General features: G+C 36.8%; 1 protein-coding gene across 3 annotated transcripts in view; it reads left to right on the top strand.

The window, feature by feature from the left end:
- Nucleotides 1–983: 983 nt before the first annotated feature.
- LOC132905514 (beta-1,4-N-acetylgalactosaminyltransferase bre-4-like) overlaps nt 984–19964 on the top strand; it is a 39204-nt gene continuing 20223 nt past the window's right edge. The window contains exons 1-2 of one of the 3 annotated variants that reach the window (XM_060956894.1): nt 984–1574; nt 15640–15673. The gene's annotated coding sequence lies outside the window, so the exon portion shown is untranslated. Of the gene's footprint in view, nt 1575–9411; nt 10155–15639; nt 15674–19964 lie in introns of those variants that run through there. The other 2 variants (XM_060956892.1, XM_060956893.1) reach the window with 2 other exon arrangements.

Here is a 19964-nt window from a genome sequence, read left to right as displayed (position 1 = left end):
GAAACTTATTTAAATTTAAATCTTAATTATTAGAATACTGATTAACGGAATTAAACAATCAAACTTCGACAAAGGTCTATATCTGTATACTTGAAGAATTTTTTGAAAAATATTATTTTTGAAAGATTTGAAAAGGGACCTCGAGTGTCGAAACTTTAATAAAAGTCTATGTATACAATTGAGAGATATATTTAATTAAATAAAATAAGACGCAATGATCATTTGAAATACTTTTATAGGATTCTTTAAATGAAGCACGCGAAGCAGAAGCTCTGTTCGTAAGTATCGATCGAGGCTCAAATAAAATAGTCTGACTGTGCAAATTTAATCACGGTACAGATAATATGATGGCTAAGAAAATAAAAACACTATGTTCAAAGAGTTCAGTATCAATAGAAGCGTGGAACGATTCAAGGACTGACCGGCTACTGAATTCGAAAGACTTTCTTTAATAGATCTCCTCACGTAGTACTTAAATTGCTTTCGAACGGTTGAAAAGTTATAATACTCGATGGTATTTCGATAAAAGTTGGATAAGCTATGAAAGAAACGAAGATCGAAATCATCGATCTAAATATTAAAAACGATTTATTCCTTTGTTCCTCCTACACGGTTCATCTTTTCAAATTTCTAACCAAATAAAGTTGTCGACAATTTACAAACACGATACATCGAATTCTATCAAGATAATGCGCAATGCAATTTCCAAGTATAGTCGGTCGTTTAAAGCAAAAATAATGATTCACTTACTGAGTTATAGTAGAACGTGAGCTCTCTTCTTAATTTTTTCCTAATTTACTTTTCTTTTTTCAAATTCACTGCCATTTGTTTGCATAATTACGTTCCCGCTTTTTAATCTAAAACGACAAAACGACCGGTCTGTTAAAATACAGTACGGAAAATGGTGGACAGATGTCGCGTTAGGTGCGTGTAAGAGTAACAGTCAATATGGCGTCTTTGAACAGTAATAAACCGCGTTCTCGTTTTTGACATGAAAAGTTACTAGCATCACCGCATGTAGGCGCTGTCGAACGTGTATCTGTCTCCGTGAGAGCTTTTCCCCAAGGATGTTCGCGGTAAAGAGCTTCGAAACCGGAGACTTGCGTCTTCCTCTATTGTCCAAGTTTCCCGCAGGATCGTCCAGCCGTAACGGCAGTGACTGGTCAACAGACAGTGACATCCTTCTCTCCTACGTGTCATCTCGCCGTTTATCCCGCAAGGACAGTGTCTGTTTTACCGTGCGATCGTGCTTCTGAGAAGGAGTGGAGAGAGCGTGCTCCTGCAAACTGTCCGTGTATAGTGCGAGTTCCTCGTCCTCTTTGACGATGTTTTTTGCCAAGAGATATCGATACAATCACATGGTTGACTGTCGTTGTTTACTTGATTATAATTCACCGAAATACGAATAACCAATCTGTTGACAAAATGCGTGCGGTAACGTTGGAATTCACTGCTGAATCTGATACTCGTGGGCCTAGAATCTGACGTGGATTAAGGAAGCTGTGCTCGGTCGTGCAAATAGAAAAAGTAGAAAAATCCCAGGAATTCGTAGCCACTGCAAGCATCGAACGATCGTAAGTACTTTGCAGTCGTAAAAACAAAAGACTCGCGAAACTGTCAAGCGGCTTCGATCGCGTCCTTCGCTATTTTTTTCCACTCATTCGCTCACGTGACAGCTGACGGCGAAAGGGCTGTCACGATGCACCGAAATGACAACGTTTCTTCGACACTTTATAGATTCCTCGAAACTATTCACTATTTACGTTGTATATGATTACACTGTAAAATGGAACTTTTTTACTCGACTTTGATATATGATTTAAATCTCCATCACCGATATGTAAATGGGTGTTTCCAGAGGTTACATCTGCACGCGAAATCGTTCCGCTCGCCGATATCGAACAAATGTTTACGAATCATGGTACAGAACTGTGAAAAGCAAAGTATAACTGGCATTTATTCGTTGCATATATATTGCTCGTTCTTTCTATGTATAACATGTGATTTCAGTGAGTCGGAAATTCGTTATTACGGGGCTGTAATTATGTCTTTTACAGCTTTTTGCTCCATAATGGAATTAATATTTTTCGAGAGATTTGCATAATCTCCGGGATACGAATCGCAATAAATTTCTGTTACGCGATGCAGGTTAAGAAAATGGCCGTGAAAACATTCCAAAGATTTGGAAATGTCGTAAGATAACGGTATCTGTAACAAATACTCCTGAGACATTAAATAAGGCAAGCCAATGAGCGGAATCGTTTGTTAGACAAATAACGCATCCTTTATTCTTTATCGGCGCAGTCTCTTCAATGCGATCATTGTTGCCACGTCGCTATTGTATTCTTTCATCCATAGAGTACCGGAATCGTTTAACTGGAATTATTTCAGTGCGACATGTTTTCGTTTATTGCGATCGAGGTTTAATTAAACTGCCGCGTAAGATGTATTTTGCCTGTATTGATAAATTTGAAAGAAGAATCGCCATTCGACTATTAGATTTAACGAATGACGACGCGACAATCAAACGAATTTATAGCTATTCCTAAAAACATTTGAACACGATAGTAAGAAAATTTAAATATCGGTACATACTTATATAGCACAGGCAACGGATCAAAAATATGGTAAGTCACATTTTCCATTTTTTATACAAGAAGCATTTTAAAATTCAATACATTGCCATAGTACATAATCGACGGTATACGGACATACGTCAATATGGAAAGACTGAAATTCAGGGGAATCCGTGCAAATCCACTCTCAACAACACATTAGGTTAAAACAATGGGGACCGTGCGTGCGATGACCTAAATGCGCGATAGTCCGCTTTTAATCTGCCGAGATGGAATGTACGCATCTATAAATGTCAGCTTGTCACGACTGACAGTAGGTCACCAATTTTTTAGTTGGTCTTTTCCCCTTACTCTTTACATTTGATATACGTGATCGATTAGTTAGATTAGACATCCTCCACCATCTCACCACGAGAAAAGCGCAAATCGATCACGCGTATCTATGCGTTCCTCTAAGTTTCTTGCGTGGTTAACTTTCTTTTATTGCACTGTGTCAAACAAAGAATATAGCGTCTTGTGCACTGACCTGACTAAAACGTAACAGCAGGAACGACCTTGCACAACCTGTTGTTTGACGTTTCGAAGCATAAAAGAAAACCACGCAAAGGACACACTTATCTTTGCTAAGCAATGTGCTAATTGCGTAACGTGGTGTGAAATTCAAACACAGATAACTAGTGGATTTTTTGCGCGCTCTAGTCGTTAAAAATTTCGCGTTATTCATCGTAATTATTGGCTCTACTGATATAAATATGATATAGTGCTTTGAAATAGCAATATCAAATAAAAAAGATAAAAATTCAATCTCTCGAACAACAGATTACGGAATTAACTCATTCCTAACTATCTTTATCTTCGAAATTAAGTATCTTAATTTCTCGATTGCGAAGGATTTCTGTTTCTGTTCTAGCCAGAATGCAACTTGTATTTCTCCACGTTCCTGCTTTCAATTTCATCCTATTTTATTAGAAAAAGGTTTGCCGGTAGTCTATAAATTTTCTACGTATAAACAAATGACATTTTTACATTGTGAAATGTACTATAAATTGCAAAATTGCATTTAAGGATTAAATACCGAATTGTCGGCTTTCATAAGCTGAAAATGCAATATATATCACTATCTTAATACATCTCGGAATGGCACGAAATCCTAATCAAGGTCGCAGCCAATCGGTTCAATATAGTTTATAATTATCACAGTTATCCACTGTCTACATAGTGATGCAATTAGAAATTGTATATAAAACAATGCAGGATAATTATTATATAAGAATTCTGACAAACCTAAAAAGCTATCAGACAAACCTAAAGAACAGACACAAAAATGGAACATACGTGCTACGGAAAATTGAGTACATTTAATTTATTCAATTAAATACTAATTATTTTTAATTAGTCATAGACTAAATGATTAAAGATGCTTACGACGAAGTCACGATAATTACGGTAAGAAATTCCATCGTGCTCATCTCGTCTCTCTTACCTTCCACCCTTCCGCGATAGTGCATTCTCATCACTTTACGAAACAGGTTTTCTCTTGGTCGTACTGTAGACATTTTCGCTGCAACTTTGTTTCCTTTGTTTTCTTCAACGTTTATCGTGTACATATTATGATACGAAACGAAATTGCTTTGTTTCGCATCTTTTTAAAGGTGTCTCTGTAGCATTCGTGTATCGCTCGTGATCTACGTTCAAAATACGCTACTGTTCACGAAGATCCAGACACTTTTGCAACGACAGTACATGGACGTTAATAAAGTACATAATAAATAAGAAACTCGTGGATGAAAAGAATATCTGTCATCTCTGTATGGAATTGCACATATGTGTTTTTATGTTTTCGACCGAAACATGTGTTAGCAGTAAACGAAGTACGTATCAAATGTTTTGTGATCTATATTAATTAGAGGCGAAAGATCGAGCAGGGCGAGGAAGAACATGCGAACATAATAGCAAACAAGAAAGAGACCAGGGCACCGATGAGTTATGAAGCTCGTAGCTCGTTTATTATCGCAACGGCGGGGTTAATCACGCTCCGTCTAACGATTTCCTTGTTAAACCGTGCACTGCTGACGATGCGGGGCGGGGGATTTGTGCTATTTCGCGGTACCTTTGGTAAGATGGCAAGTTAACTTTACTATCCTGAGTTTTGCGGAGCGAATCAACCGAAGAAGCAAGAAAATCGAAAGGAACAGGCAGAAACACCGTACTCTGGTATGCCGTAAAGCTATTTCACCGACTAGTTATCTGACTAGTTAAGCGAATCCGTAAATACCACATAACATTGAAAGAACATTTTAAGGAAATTTTGTAAACAAACTGGGGAAATATGGAACCAAATTTCATTGTTAGCATTTTTATTATTCGCGATATTATGTCTATTTCAAGGACTATTGTGACCAGTCTCGAAGCTCGATGAGCTTTAGCTTCTTTATACTTTTGTCAGTTACGTAGGTTCTGGTAAATTGTAGTGGATCGAAAGAAAAAATTCGTGTCCTTAACATACAAGTGTTTCGTTGAAAGGATAAAACCCTCTCACTGGCTTGCATTTCTACTACCATTTAGCTAGGTGCATTGATATTTTTGGGTAGTTACAATTTAGCAAATGTTTCTAGTTTCTCCTCGTAGAGGAGAAGCTAACGGTAAATTCCGCCACATACAACTCCATGGCTTTCGGAAAATATGTTCCTCGTTCCAGGAACTCGCGCCTCTCCGTATATTACCTTAAACGAGTTTGCCGCAGATCGATGTGAACTACGTGTCTTGCATTGAAAGTTAAAACTCTCAAAAATATTTTTTCAAAGCACAGATGTATACTGTCCTCCTTAAATAAAAAACTAAAATATTTTATCTCTTGGAAATATTCGAGAAAACCGAAGATATTACATTTCTGTGTCTTCTTCTTATTCGATTTAAGGAACAAAGCATTGGCATTGTTCCTTGTTATTTTTCGTATCGCAATATGTAAATTACATTTCTGTAACGACCAAGGATAAGACTGATGTTTGATATTGGTTGCGAGCAACATTTGACTCATAAATCTCGGAGCAAAAGGAGAAGCAATTTCAAGAGTGCTGTCATAACGACTTGTCATAAATAAACGTATCGATTGCTGTTTGGACGATTCTATTCGTATCGCGAATGCTGTGATAGAATTTTTATTTGGTACAGATTTACATCTTTCTTGCAAAAACGTTAGTTTTAAACGTTAGTTCCCTTCGAAAAAGTTGGAACTTTGAAAACCTGAATGCGAAAAATTGGAGAAACACATATATACATATATACGTATATGTAGTTCAAAATACTTAAATGACCATCTCTTACGTTAAAGCGAAATTATTCTATTAGCCGAACAGCGTGTGTTATGATTAGATCGGATAATCAAGCTCCTATTGTACCTATCACTAGAATTCATATAACAGGAGTTGATAATCAGATAATAGCATTTAATCTGCATGTATTTGGTTAATTGGGTATTAACTAAAATTTCGTTCCAATAAATAGAGTTCGGATGGAGTATGTAGTGACTATTATATTGTATCAAGTAATACGATACAAATTATGAACATATGAGGTCGTCGATTTCTTTAAACTTATTTTTAGCATGTTGATACTTGTGATAAATGTCATCAAACAGAACACACATTGCAACTATAATCATTGATTCTAGGTTTCTAATGCGAGTGCACACGACGTGGTTATACATAGTTATTTTCTGTATTCAATGCAAAGCACAAAAGTAGTGTTGGTATAAATGTGTAATAGGAATATAGTGTATGCAACACTATACAACACAGCGTTTCGGTTCAATTCTCGATATTACCTCTTTGAAATATGGTCCTTTCAAACGTAATTACACTTTTTGCATACGCGCAACAAACCGTTACAAGTTAAATTGCCACTGTGAATGAACATTATTGCGATGCAACAAGGTGTAGCAAATATAGGATTCTTAGTAAAATATGAAATACAATAACACGACTATGCGATTATTTGGTAAATTATAACGTTAAATAACGATTAACGGTTAATCATAGTTCTTGATAAAAGCGTTCAAAATAATCTGATTTTTTGTAAATACGTTATTGTCGAGTAAATAACACATTTCCAATCTCGATTGGTTTCTGATAAACGAGGACGGCTTGAAATTAATTCCACGCGTGCTGGATCATCTCCTTTTAGTGTCGAGTACAAGTCAAGTAGTAGCTTAACTGATTATGTTAACTCTTCAATAAGAAAGAAGAGATTATATAACGAATCTTCAATAAGATAAAAGAGATTGTATAACGAATCGATGTGATGAAAGGTTATCGAACAATAAGAAAGCAATAAAAGTAAATAGGAAATTTGAATGATCAGTGAATTTTTCATTTGGCAGGATATTATTTGTAGTTCGAAGGACTGCGATCTGCAGCAGGAATGAAGAGATTATTTCAATAGCGTTTTTATCTGATTATCCGAAAAAGAGTAGGGTGTAAATTGGCCAGGTTCCAAGATACCTCGTCAGCATTCACGGAGTTTAAGGGAGCGCAAAAGAGTATAGAAGCCAAGTCGAATGGGAATATATATTTTCCTTATCAGTTTTTGCACGGAGAGCTCGAACGGTAGCTGCCTTCCGTACTCTTTCCACGAACGCAGCAGCCATAGGTCGTCGGCCGAATTTAAAGGCTCTGTTACACGGATCAACGAGATGTTTTATGGGAGAGAGAACTAATTGTAGTCGATTAGCCTCGGGTCCAGTCGCCCCGGAATGAATCTGTCGCATCGATAACGAGAAACAGTAATTTCGAAGGATCTACTCAAACCGGCTGCCTAAATTATTCAAGTCACGTAGGGAATACTACGGAGACTCGATATATTTTGGTTGGTAACAGCGGGATATCGTGTTAGGGCAGTGCAGTTTGCTCGTTAAACATCCCGTAGGTTGCATGGTGCTTCACGGTAACGGAATATTCTATGAAACCGTTTAAGCTCGTTCCGAAATTATCGAGGGAACAAAGACACGGTACGTTAACCAATTATGTCCGCCATATATATTTAGCGGCCATTAAAGAAGTTACGCGGTGAAAATTCCGTAATGTTAAACGGAAGTAACTGGTGCCAATAACTTGATTCAAAGCGGCGGATGCCAGGTTCCATTGTCTTTCAGAAAGATGAGCGAGAGACGTCCTCTCATGCATCTCACGCCCGCGGCAAGAAGCTCTTCCATCTTTCCTTTTCATACTTAACACCCTAGTCATGCATAATACAACGTATGCGCACATACGCTGAGGAAGACAAGCGCACCGGACGCGAACTAGCGCGTTACACGTTGACACTACCGTGAGAAGATCGCAGTGCCAAGGTTAGCGTGAAATCTGCGTCTCGTCTGAAAACAAATATAAATGGTTTGGTGGCTTTAATTAGATTAGAAATATAATTGCGTAGAGAAAGTGAGATTCGCCTGTGCTTGAAAAATTACTCGGAGCTATAATTTTCACTGCGCTTCAACGATTTCGATTTACGGAACAGACATATCCTACGATTTAGAAGTTTTTTAACAAAATCGTGGAGAAAGCTACGCCACGCGTTAATTGTGCAATATAGCGTTACACGATCCGATGCGCAGTAAGTTCGTTCGTTTACGAACGAGTCTTTGCTATCTTCGAAACGCTAGGAAAAATTAACGAAGAGAATTTTTATAATATTTATAATATGATACTAAGAATAGAACTATAGATATTGCGTATATGAATGAAAATTATGGGTACTCGTGTAACGGGTAGCCCGTATGTTTGACATGGTTTGGCTATGCGCCAACAAGTTTGCAGGTAGCGATATAACTGGTGATTGCTATATCTTTAAACTATACTACCGCTCAAAGGTACGTGAACAGTTGCCTACCTTTGACAGAATTTGATTTAGCTACAAAATTATAATACGAGTTGTGTTTGCTATGAATTATTCGACTGATTTCGTTATTTAGATTTGATTTGGAAATAATAAATTCCTCCATTTTTGTATGATTAATATAGTATTGGAATAAATTAATGCTATAAACTGCCATTCAGAAAGATTGTGATTTAGTTCACTTTTCCTCTCAATGGCTTGTTTCACTCGACCGGATGTTCTATGGGCAATCTCGATTAAGCTCCATTTTTAGGACAAGTTTGTACTTTTATGTAACTCGCTTTTCTCATTTAAATATTGTACAGGAAATGCAATGAAATTCACCAGACCGAAGATATCACGTGTCTCGGTATCGTGCGTCCGTACGAACTTTAATTTTGTTTCTGCGATCAAAAACGTCGGTGTCCTGCGCCCACTCGTTCAACGATATTCATTATTCATCCTATCCCTCAGTCCTTTTTTGCAAAGCCGCAGGCTTTTGTGATACAAAGCACGAGCCGAACTTTTCCGAAATAACTAGCTATATACACAGTACGCCGAGTTTTACATCGCTCGTTTACATCGATTCTTATGTTATCATTACAATGGACGCGTCTTTGTTTGAACGATGAAATGAATTTTTACTAACGCGACGTAGATGTATAGTGCCAGGTTTATTATGGTTGTACAATCATGTCTATGCTATTGGCGCGAATCTCGCTCACTGTAACCATAGTGTAAAGGCTATCAGAAACGAAGCGATATTTGTTCGCGCGAAATTACAATGATCGAGATTCACTAATGTCGCGTGAAATTAACTGTAACCTTGGTCGATATTTTGCGGCGCATTTTATCAATGCATGCAAATGGTTTAATTAAAAAGCGCATTGACTCGTGTCGACTCGCAAGTGTCGACGACGACCAATGTAGCGAGCAGAGCTCGCGCCTCCGGCCAATCACGCCTGCTGTCATTGACTCGGTCGTGCTTTGGGTCGACGTCGACGTCGGCGTCGCGTCGTTTCGCGGCCGGTCACCTCGCCAGTCTTTGCCGAGACGCCGCGCGGTTCGTATCCGTGTTTCTTTCGATCCTTCTCTTGGTTTCTCATTCACAAGACGCGACGCAACGCGAGGAGCTGGTTCTGCGATTCGGCGTTGTCGATGTACGACGTGGATAGCAACACGATCGCTAAAGAAGAAAGAGAAACCGAGCAAAGAGACAGGAAGAATTGGCAAAAGGACAAAAAGTAGTAACCGAGTGCACGAGAGTCGTGACTGCAACACGGAACGTTGCGGTGAATGTCGAGTGAATGGTGACGAGATCTTGTAGGCTGACAAGGGGAGGGCCAAACGTGTACTTACGCGAAAACCAGTTGCGTTGAGAAGGTCAGTTACTGGCTCGATGCGGAGAAACGCTCGATAGAAGCGATAGTTCTCACTGTGGCCGTCCAGAATATGCAAGCAGGTAGTGCGTTTTGCTTTGGAAAACATACGTTTCCTTAAATACGCATCCTTTTTCGAATCGTACGAATCTCGTTTGAAGCGTCAAAGGCCAAGGTTGCCGGTTTCGCGTAGGTTTTAGTCGACGAACAGAGACGGAAAGAGAGAGCGAGAAAGGAAGGAAGCGAGTATCTAGCACGTGGGCGAGCACGGAAGAGTAACCGGCCTCTGCGCGTCGTCGTTGACACAAAGAGTAGAGAGAAAGTGGGAAAGGTAAGTGTTATATAACACTGAATACGAGAATGCCGATTCAAGGGGAACTGGCATTAACTCTTTTCCTTTTCTCGAGCATCTGTGTGAAACGATTAAACCCAATCGGTGATTCACTGCTTCTGCTCCGATCGTGGTCTCACTCCTGGTTTGATATCATGCCAGTGTATTTATACTCAGTAATTTATATCCCAACATTCGATGTACCTGTTTTATTGGAAACAGTGTTTTATTTGGCCACTCAAATTAACCTGTTATTCCAGTTAGCAGTTGAAAATTCTATCGCATCGGCAGTTGTAATGGTATTCGTGATTATATATAACATGGTGTTAATAGTTCAACTAGATTAAATGTTCTACTATTGCGATATCGCATTTCGATAGAAAGTAAAATATTTTTCACGTCTTTGTTTTCTTCAAAGCAAAATATGCATTACACAATCATTATATAATACGATTACGCTCGACTAGTTGGGAAATTTGTATTTCCAGAATTTAATACATAAATTAGTTTTAAGATTAGAAGATCGATGAGATTATCACTGAAATATAGTCATTCGACGTCTGCTGCGACGGTTACAACGTTTATGGATCGTGAAAAGGTTTGATAGAACATTATATTATTCGCAGAATAAATTCACGCGTAAAATGAAATTAATTAGTAAATAACGAATTGCCGATGAAGGAGCAAAGAGTGAGAGAGCTGATTATTAGAACGACTTGACTGATTACATGACTGCCATTGACCTGCTGTCGCATTAGCTCAAGTGACAGTAGGTCTAACTGTCATAAATTGCAACGCCCCCAGAAATGTCACGATATCGTGACATCGGTGAATGTACGTGCTCGATACCGATACTTAAACAATAAATGATAACGTAGCGTTTTTCTGGGTAGGACTTATGTTAAAACAACGTTTTGTTTTTCATCGGTAATTTTCAATGAAAAATCTCTCTTGGTTTGCCAGAGGCGAGTGATATTCGTGACTGTGATTTGTCACAGCACGATATCGAAGAAAGTATATATATGTCGGGTTGACGTTAGGGGCGTATAATGAATCTTCACCAGTGTTGTTCATGGTTGTCGCACAGATATTTATTACACAAGTATGGCTGATACAAGATTGACAAACGGACGCGGTAGCTGGACGCTAATGACAATGGCCCTAAGTTCGATATAGCGAATCCACGGTCAACGGGATGACGAATATACTTTGCTTCAAAGTCTAAGTCGTACTCAACTTACTACTCGTGATACTAGGAACGCTTGATTGACTCTTAGCTAATCAGATTGCCAGAAAAGAATGAATTTCCGTCGCGACGACGCTGCAGAGGAAAACTATGACGGGGTGTGCCTAAGGGCACGAGATCATCGGATTCGTCAAAGAAAGCCTCCACTCGGAGGGTGAGGGAAATAGGCGCTGCTGTTAATTGGTCAATTTCTATGTTGGCGGTTGGAAAAGGATGCTAGCCGCCCTAGAGAGAAAGTTCCTAGCAGGCAACGCCGTACGTGACCAAATCAGGCTTTCCCGTAACTTCTCGCAATAGGTGACAGATTTACAGGCTGATGGAACAAAGACTGTTTGTCAATCTGAAGGACTTTAGTTAACTAGGTCCTAAGATTTATAACGGTTCCTCAGGCTATCTGAACATAAACTGTAAACGATGCATCGGCATCTGGCGATCATCTGGCCTAAAGAATGGGGTCTGTGCGTGGCGAGCTGCGGGGCCGCTGGAATGTCTTATTGTCAAGTGTCTGTACTGCCAATTCTTTAAAGGAAAGCTATGTTACTTTATGTCTCTGTTATGTGAAACGTTCATCCCGTGACCGTGGCTACGCTCGGCGACCGGATGTCGCCTCGAGCCTAAACTCATTGTCTCAAGTTTCGAATGACTGTGTCTGGGTTATTTCGTAAATGCTACAGTATTCGGGCTTTTCCAAATAATTCCAATGGGGGGGGCCCGGTGTCCTTTCATCTCCGACATATATATAAAGTATGTAGTTATTTAAAGTATTTGAATATCTATCAAAAAAAGCTTCTACGGATATATTACGTATATTATATAAAATTTGTTTAAATTTTATTTCTCCTAGTTGTTGATGATATATTTGATCGAAACATGAAACGTATTCTCAGGTATTATACATTACATCGTTAACGTCGCAGAACGTTCTCATGCACCGTAATGAGTAAATTGCGTATTGTGTGGATTTATTAGTGGTGAATAAATAAATTAACTACACGTGGTCGAGCTTTCTTCGTGATCGAATCTCAATCAGAAAGAGTAGCTAAATTAATTTTGTCCTTTCAGCGATGAATATTACATAAATGTATTAACTCAGTTGAATAAATGAAATTTGGTTTCATTTATTTGTCCATACACTTGCTGTTCAAGTGCTTTCGAAGATATAAACCATTTCGTAATGAATATAATTACCGGTCAGTCGTTATTATTATCTTGTCATACCTATACACATATGTACGTAAGATTAGTTAGCTGATGGTTTTAAAACGCAAAACCACATAATTGGAGCCGATTGAATAAGAATTCCAGGAATCTATGATATTTATTTTTTTAGATGAAGCGATAAACGTCTGTTAACGAACATGAAATTCTATTAGCTATTTATGCTTTGCGAAATTATCTCACATATACTTTGCCCTATTATTTAAGACACCGACATTATAACACGTGATCAAGCAACGCTACTATTCTGCTATCTCTCTGTGCATTTACAATTCGATGTATTCCAGACACAAAAATTGTTGAAACTTCTGATCTGTTGTCGTATAAGAATCTAAAATATGCTTGAATAAATACCATAATTCGAGTTCCTTAGATAAACAAACGTGTAAAAACATTCAGCCGACGACGTATTGAGAGTCATTAAAATTCACCAGGCTGTTTTTATTCTGGGCTAATTAATCTCAATGTTATTCTTGTTTCATCATTTTCACAACATACAGGTTTTGTGCCTAAAACGATCTAAGCGCGTAGTAACGAAACGCGTTTTCATTTGCTTGGTTAGCTCTGTTACATTTATGCTCGTTTAAATGCTTTGAGTTGGTCGTTTTTATTCAAGAACTGAAATTCATCCGAGAGCGAGTTTCCATTTGCGTATCTTCAACTATCTTTTCTCATCTTTCCTCCCGTGTGTCGTGTTTTTTCTTTCTGGTATAAACAGTAAATCACGCTTTAACGATGAAACTTATTTATTTTCATTTTTGCAATCTGTATTAGTCATTCTGTACTTTACCACATTGATACGTACATTATTGCCGATAAGTTCTTATATTTTTTAAAACCAACTTTACCATTTTTATCAGCCTTTTTACCCTTTATCTTGTTATTTCTATCGAGCGCAATATTTCAAGAATATTTACTATATCTCAAGAAATCGTCTTTCGTTTTAACGCGTAAAGCGAAACAATTTCGTTCTAAATAAACATTTTTCCTGTCAAGGATAGATTTGTATCGGGACGATTCCCGACGGTGAAGTGATACTTTGTTCATTTCATTGTCTAGTAACGTTGTGGTAAGCGTATATGTGCTTGGTTAGTTTAAAGGTCGATCGATTTTCGACTTGGACTTGCTCCAAATTCAAGCTACCGTAAAATCGCTTTTATCGCCATACGTAGGATGCACCCTTTACGTTTCATAAAGTGGATTCTGTTCGCTTGGACGAAAATATTTGGTAAATAGCAAGAATACCTAGTCGCTAGAAAGAATAAAAAAGAACGAAAATTGTTCGAGCTTTTTCAATTTAATCTTGTTAGAATTTTATCTATATCTGCTACAAATTTGTAATTCCAATAATTCACGTACAGAATTCAAAACATGTGACTTAAAAGAAGAAATAATGTTCTTTGTTAATAATAAAAAAAAAAGTTTTCACTTTCTGCATCAACTTAAAATTAATATATGGTTACCGGTATATATTTAGATCCATTTTCCATAACATTAGTTTATCTTACCTCTCCTTTTTACCTACCACAGCTGAAAATTTTCCATTATAATTGCCTTATCATCGGTATAACGTGGAAACTACTCATATTCAAAGTTCATCGGTGAACTTTGAATTTTTCATTATTTTTTCCGCCTGTAAGTTGATAATGACGGTATTCATTATCTGATCACTTATTATTTATCTATGGGCGAGTAAGAATTGCTAAATAAGTGGAGGAAAAAAACAGAATAAGTAAGAACGATTCGACTTGTTTGTTTCAGTTGAAGGAGGAATATACAGTTGACGGCGTAATCGAATTTGAATTGTAAGTGAAGAAAGATTCAGTTCGTCATAATTTATCATGCGCTTTTACAATGATCTAATTCGTTTCATTGATTACATTCGACGGAATAATAGGAAACAATTAAATTTTTTGTCAGCTTCTAAGTTAACTCTTTGATACCCTGCGCATCATATTTCCAGTGACATTATCTTGATTTGTTGCTAAAGTCTGCGTATGGTACAAATAATACTTGTATGTTCCATAAATTGGATGGAATATTTTATAGGATCGGTGACATGTTCTCGTCCTCGTTATTAACGCGCGTATGATTATCGTGACTGTACTCGTAGGATACGTGCAATTTATGGTAATGTGGTATCCTGGTGTAATTCGAATTTTCTTGTGTGACCGTAGTGGGGTAGTCGTGTTACGCATCAGGAACACGAAAAAAGAGAGCGCCTTATTACGTATAATAAAATTAATATTCATTTTCATTATGTTTCTCTTCCCTTGGAGTTACGGTTATTCCTATATCTCCATATATCGAGAAAAATATTATAGAGAGATAAAAAATATTTAAAACATAGTGATACCTGACTACGTGAAAGTAAAAATATAAAAATACAAAATGTATGTGTTTCATTCTGAAATATGAGGTACATATTCAGATATTTTTAAATAACTGGTATACGTTCAGTGTGAAAGGTATTCGCGCAGTAATTAATTTCAACAAAAATACTCTAAAACATCGTTCATTAACAAAATTTTAACAAATGAAAAATATGTATATATTCTTACAAGTTTGTAGAATAATTAAAAAAAAAAGTAAGAGTGTGCGATACCTACTACTATCGTGAAAATGTTAATAATAATATTATGTAATAATTTTAATAATAATAAATGTTGTTATTCGTTAAAATTTTGTTACTAGACGAGGTTCTACGATAATTTTGTTAAATTTAAGTATTGCGCGAATACTTTTTGCACGGACGGTAGTTACTGAATTTACAGGTAAGCAACGTTTAAAATTATCGGAGGAACAATTAAACTCTATAAATACTGCGGGCGACAGACTACTGTATTTTTAAACGTTACTTATCTGCAAATTCGGTAACCGTATCAGTTACTTGAAAATACCTATTTGAATATGTATCTCATATTTCTGAGTGAAACTCGTATATCTTGTATTTTTTATTTTTTTAGTATTGCATAATTTGGTATCTTTTTTTTAATATTAATTTTATTTGATTCTTTTTAGATTAATCCTGTTTGACACCAACGAGAAACTATAAGTAAATGCGCTATAATAAAAAAATGTCACGTTTTCTTTTAGAATTTAGCGCTTTAAGCATACGAACGTTTCTTTGCAGCTGTTGTATCTCGCCATTTTATTTGTCTCAATGTGCTACATAGCCAGTAAAGTTAGAATCGGTCAAGCCGTTTTTAAGTTACAAGAGCACAAACAAACAAACCTACACACATACGTACATTAAGACCAAACACAATACCATCCCTCTGTCGTAGTCGAATAAAAGAAGAATGTTAGTTTAGAAAAAAGTAGTTCTTGGATGGTTAGCTAATAAACAGATATAAATCGCACTAGTTCTCGTTTATACAGCTAGTTTGTGCACGTGTTTGTCGCTGTAGACAGCACACACTAGGTTCTAATTCATAAATAATTTACGTGGCGAGTTAGGCAGTCACGCGATCTCGATCGTGTCATCCGGTTTTTATAGTGCCCCTATCGATGAAACCAGTACGAGAAGCGCAACGTTTTGTCTCGTTGTCTTTCAAAGTCAATGAGTAACGCGGTGAAGTTAATTAGAATTTGATTGATGCTCAGTTCATTTGTAGGAAAGTAACTGTATCCTCGGAATGTCAGTAATGTTGAACGTTATGATAAATCGCGGGATAAATTGGTTTCTTAGAAGGAACTTATTTAACCGTTATCTCTGCCTCGAAGCATAGAAAGTATTATGGGAACATACGAGTAATAGATTGGGTACTTATAGTTCCGTTTGACAAACTGAATGTCGCGACGAGAAACAGTAAACGCATTTACATGTACTGATATTTGGCATCGTGCCCAACGGTTCGACAGAAGTTGGCCATGTCCTTGCTTGTAAAGCTAAAGAAGCAAATTTCCCGAACGGTGCACGTGTAGTTTGTTTTCATTCGCAACGTTCGTGCAGAAACTTAACGCAAGAATAGGCTCCCGGTTGCTAAAAGTACTCCACTCGAGATATCTTACATACTCGACGTTCGTGTATCGCGAATAAGTACGCGTCTATGTCATGATGATGCTACAAAAGCCCTTGAGCATATTTTGTGGTAACTACGCACGGCTCTGAGAAACAAATTGCACGTCCAACCAACCTTCGTGTCACGTTTGTATACGCAAGTTAATCCAATTCACGAGGGAACTTTATTTCCTCGACAAAGTTCGCGACCTCCTCGAGCTAATTGCAAGCTGACCCTTTCGAGTCATTCGCCAGCCAACTCCGAAGACATATTATTAAGCACTCTAAATCGGTTCTTCTCTTCTTTCTTTCCTCTTCGCTCTTTCATTCGTAGACGTCTACTCTTTTATATTTCGATAATTTTAATCTTTCCTTTTTTTGTCTGCATAAAACGTGCGTAATAAGTACAGGTAAATAATATATACTACTACTATTCATCAATTAATAATGAATTAATAATTGGAAGTGATACTCAAGTAAATATCTTTTTATGAGATCGGCGTACTATAAATTCAATACTAAAAAAAATTACTGAATGTTCATAAATGTAACAGTAGGTTTATATTATCGTCATCGTGGTCTCGGTATTACCGCCTATTTATATTGATAACTACATTTGATAAAAATATATTTCCGCTTAATTCACAGATAACAAGTCGAATATAGTATAGCTGTATATGTACACAGGATGTATACGTAACCACGATTATTGCACAAGTAACGATTTTAACGAAAAATGTTTCAAATAAACGTAGATGGTTTCGCGGGGAACATAATTTGAGGCGATTAATGCTTTTGTAAAGGTATGTTTTCTTTTACCTTCTTTCACGAAATTATTGGATATTTACTTTGGTTCGTGCTTTGTCGAGTATCATCTGTAATGAGCTCATATTTATATGACGATGTTAAGGATACTTGTGCTGGAGCCAGTCATGCGGCATTGATTTTCTCATTCTGTTTTCGTTAAATTTTACAGCTGCTATCAACCATCAACCACTGTTCTTTGATATATCTTCAAGAATCAGTTCGTTTGATTAATTTATTTCAACTGCAAATTTGTCGATAATCTATTATTATTATTGTTGTTATTATTGTTATTAACAATTTATCGCGTCGAATTTAAGGAACTAGAAGGTTTTTAAAACTCCGATCGTAATGTAACGTAAAGTATCGAATAACTGGGCGTAGCCGGTAACTGAAGTATTTCGGCATATTCACGCCCATTTGATAAAATTATACATACTTGCGAGAGAAAATAAATATTCACGTTGTTTGTCGTCCAACTTACTGCTCAGATTCATAATAATATATCTTAAATCTGCACACGTTTGAAAATAAAATATCTCCGTTTCATAATCTTTTGATCGGTGTTTGCTCTTAATTGTGGAAATCACAACATAATTGTGGAAATCATAACAGTGCCAACTACCGCTAGTGCCATTCTGAACCATCTGACCTAACTTCGAGTTAACTTTGGCAAAGGGTCTTATTATATCTCTGTGCAAGTTCTATCTTGGATACTTCATTACGCACTCTGCCATTTCGATGGTAGAGAATAATATTGAAATTGCTAGAATTTCTCAAACAAAGATAATTGAGGTTTCTGAGAGAAGAGCCTTGTGGTAAATATATGTATATCAAATTCAATTTAATTTAGCTTGTAATTATTATTCTAAATAAAAATTTCAAATCCGTCCCATATTTATCCTTAGGGTTCTGTCTGAAAAAAGTATTTTACTTTCAAATTCATCACTCTTTTATCACTCTTTCTTATCTTATAACATTTTTGGGAAAGTACAGATCTTTCTTAGCACATTATTTTAAAAAGTTAATTTCTTTCTTGTTACATTCTTAAAACAGCATGAAGGTACTGCAACTGTTTCTACAAAGAGATTATCATAATAAACTACACAAGAAATTAAACACCATTATCTTGTAACACTGTTAAATATACGGAAAATCGATATATATGTGATATATATAAATTATTAATTAAATTAATAATTAATTATAAATTGACTAGTTACAAATTAATAATTAAATATTTAAATATTATATATGTATATTATATATTAAATTATTTATAAACAATGTAGACAGATGTGTACATCACTCAAAAGGTGCAAATTGTTTTTCAGATATTATAAATTTTTACTGCCGTTTTGTATCGGAAGTACTTGTAGTTTCCTCATTTGTTTCTATATTTGAACACTAAGCGCAAAATACGCAGAACCAGTTTCCCTGCAGGTTACCTAATAGTGGAAGATTTATTAATAGTATCTTTTGGTGAGATCATAACGTTTACAAACGTATTCTAGATTTCCCCAAACCAGATTACGCCAATTCAATTTCTATATCGGAATACAGCGAATGTCTATATCACCGAAATTACGAAATTTGACTGTAAAATAAAGAGGACAAAAAGAAACGAGTTTAAGGTAAACTGATGATAGAACAAAAGACACGAACAGGATGTGCAATTTAACGAGAGCTAGTGATCTATTCTATATGCAAATACATTGCTAAATCATAAAAAAGCTACGAATTAGCAGTAGCATTAATGTATTGGCATTTAAAGGCAAATTACGAGTGACAGGAAATCGGGATTACACGAAAATGAAACACGGGACATGATCTTTTCAGCAAAGTTCTCTTTTCAAGCCTGCCGTTTTTGGAGCTCGAACGATCCGAGATTCGCGTGTCGAAGTTCGCAGGAAAAGGCAAGAAAGAGTTGTGGTTGGCAACGGTTGCAAGGGAAAACTGAATCCAGCAGGGAAGAGAACGTCGTGCATTTTAATTCGAGGTTCTTGAACCTCCTCCTACTTCTTTCCACCCTTCATTCCCGCCCTTCGTTCTATGTCCTCTTTGGGGCTTTTGCCCTTCGAGGAAAGTTTACAAAATGAGTAGCAGCAAGCCCCTCAGCATTTACTCGTTTGTACTTTTCTCCGTATAACGGACCTTTCCTTCCGCTTTTACACTTTTATTCTTATCCTCGCCTCAGTTTCCGCTTTTTGCAGCTTTTATCTTAATATTTTTATAATTCTTGCTTCGCATAATTCCTTACTCACCACCCTCTCTTTTACAAGCGACCGTACGTTTTCCTCTCGCGCTAACAACTTTCATTTACAAGTTATGGAAGCCTCATCACGTTTTGCTCTCGCGTTTCTCTCCGAGATACGTATTCGCCCTCTTTTATTAATCTCTATGAAAATGAGTTATACCGCCGTTCCTCTGCGAACTTGTTGCCGAGATTTCTTTTCGTACGATCGTTTTCAACCTTGTCTTGTTTAATCTCCTTACCCATAGCGTTTATTTCTCTCTTGCTCGATTTCGTAGAATTCTG

The sequence above is a fragment of the Bombus pascuorum genome, chromosome 3 (assembly GCF_905332965.1).
Source record: "Bombus pascuorum chromosome 3, iyBomPasc1.1, whole genome shotgun sequence".
NCBI lineage: Eukaryota > Metazoa > Arthropoda > Insecta > Hymenoptera > Apidae > Bombus > Bombus pascuorum.
Note: the sequence above shows the minus strand (reverse complement) of the source record. Positions and strands in the feature narration are given on the sequence as shown.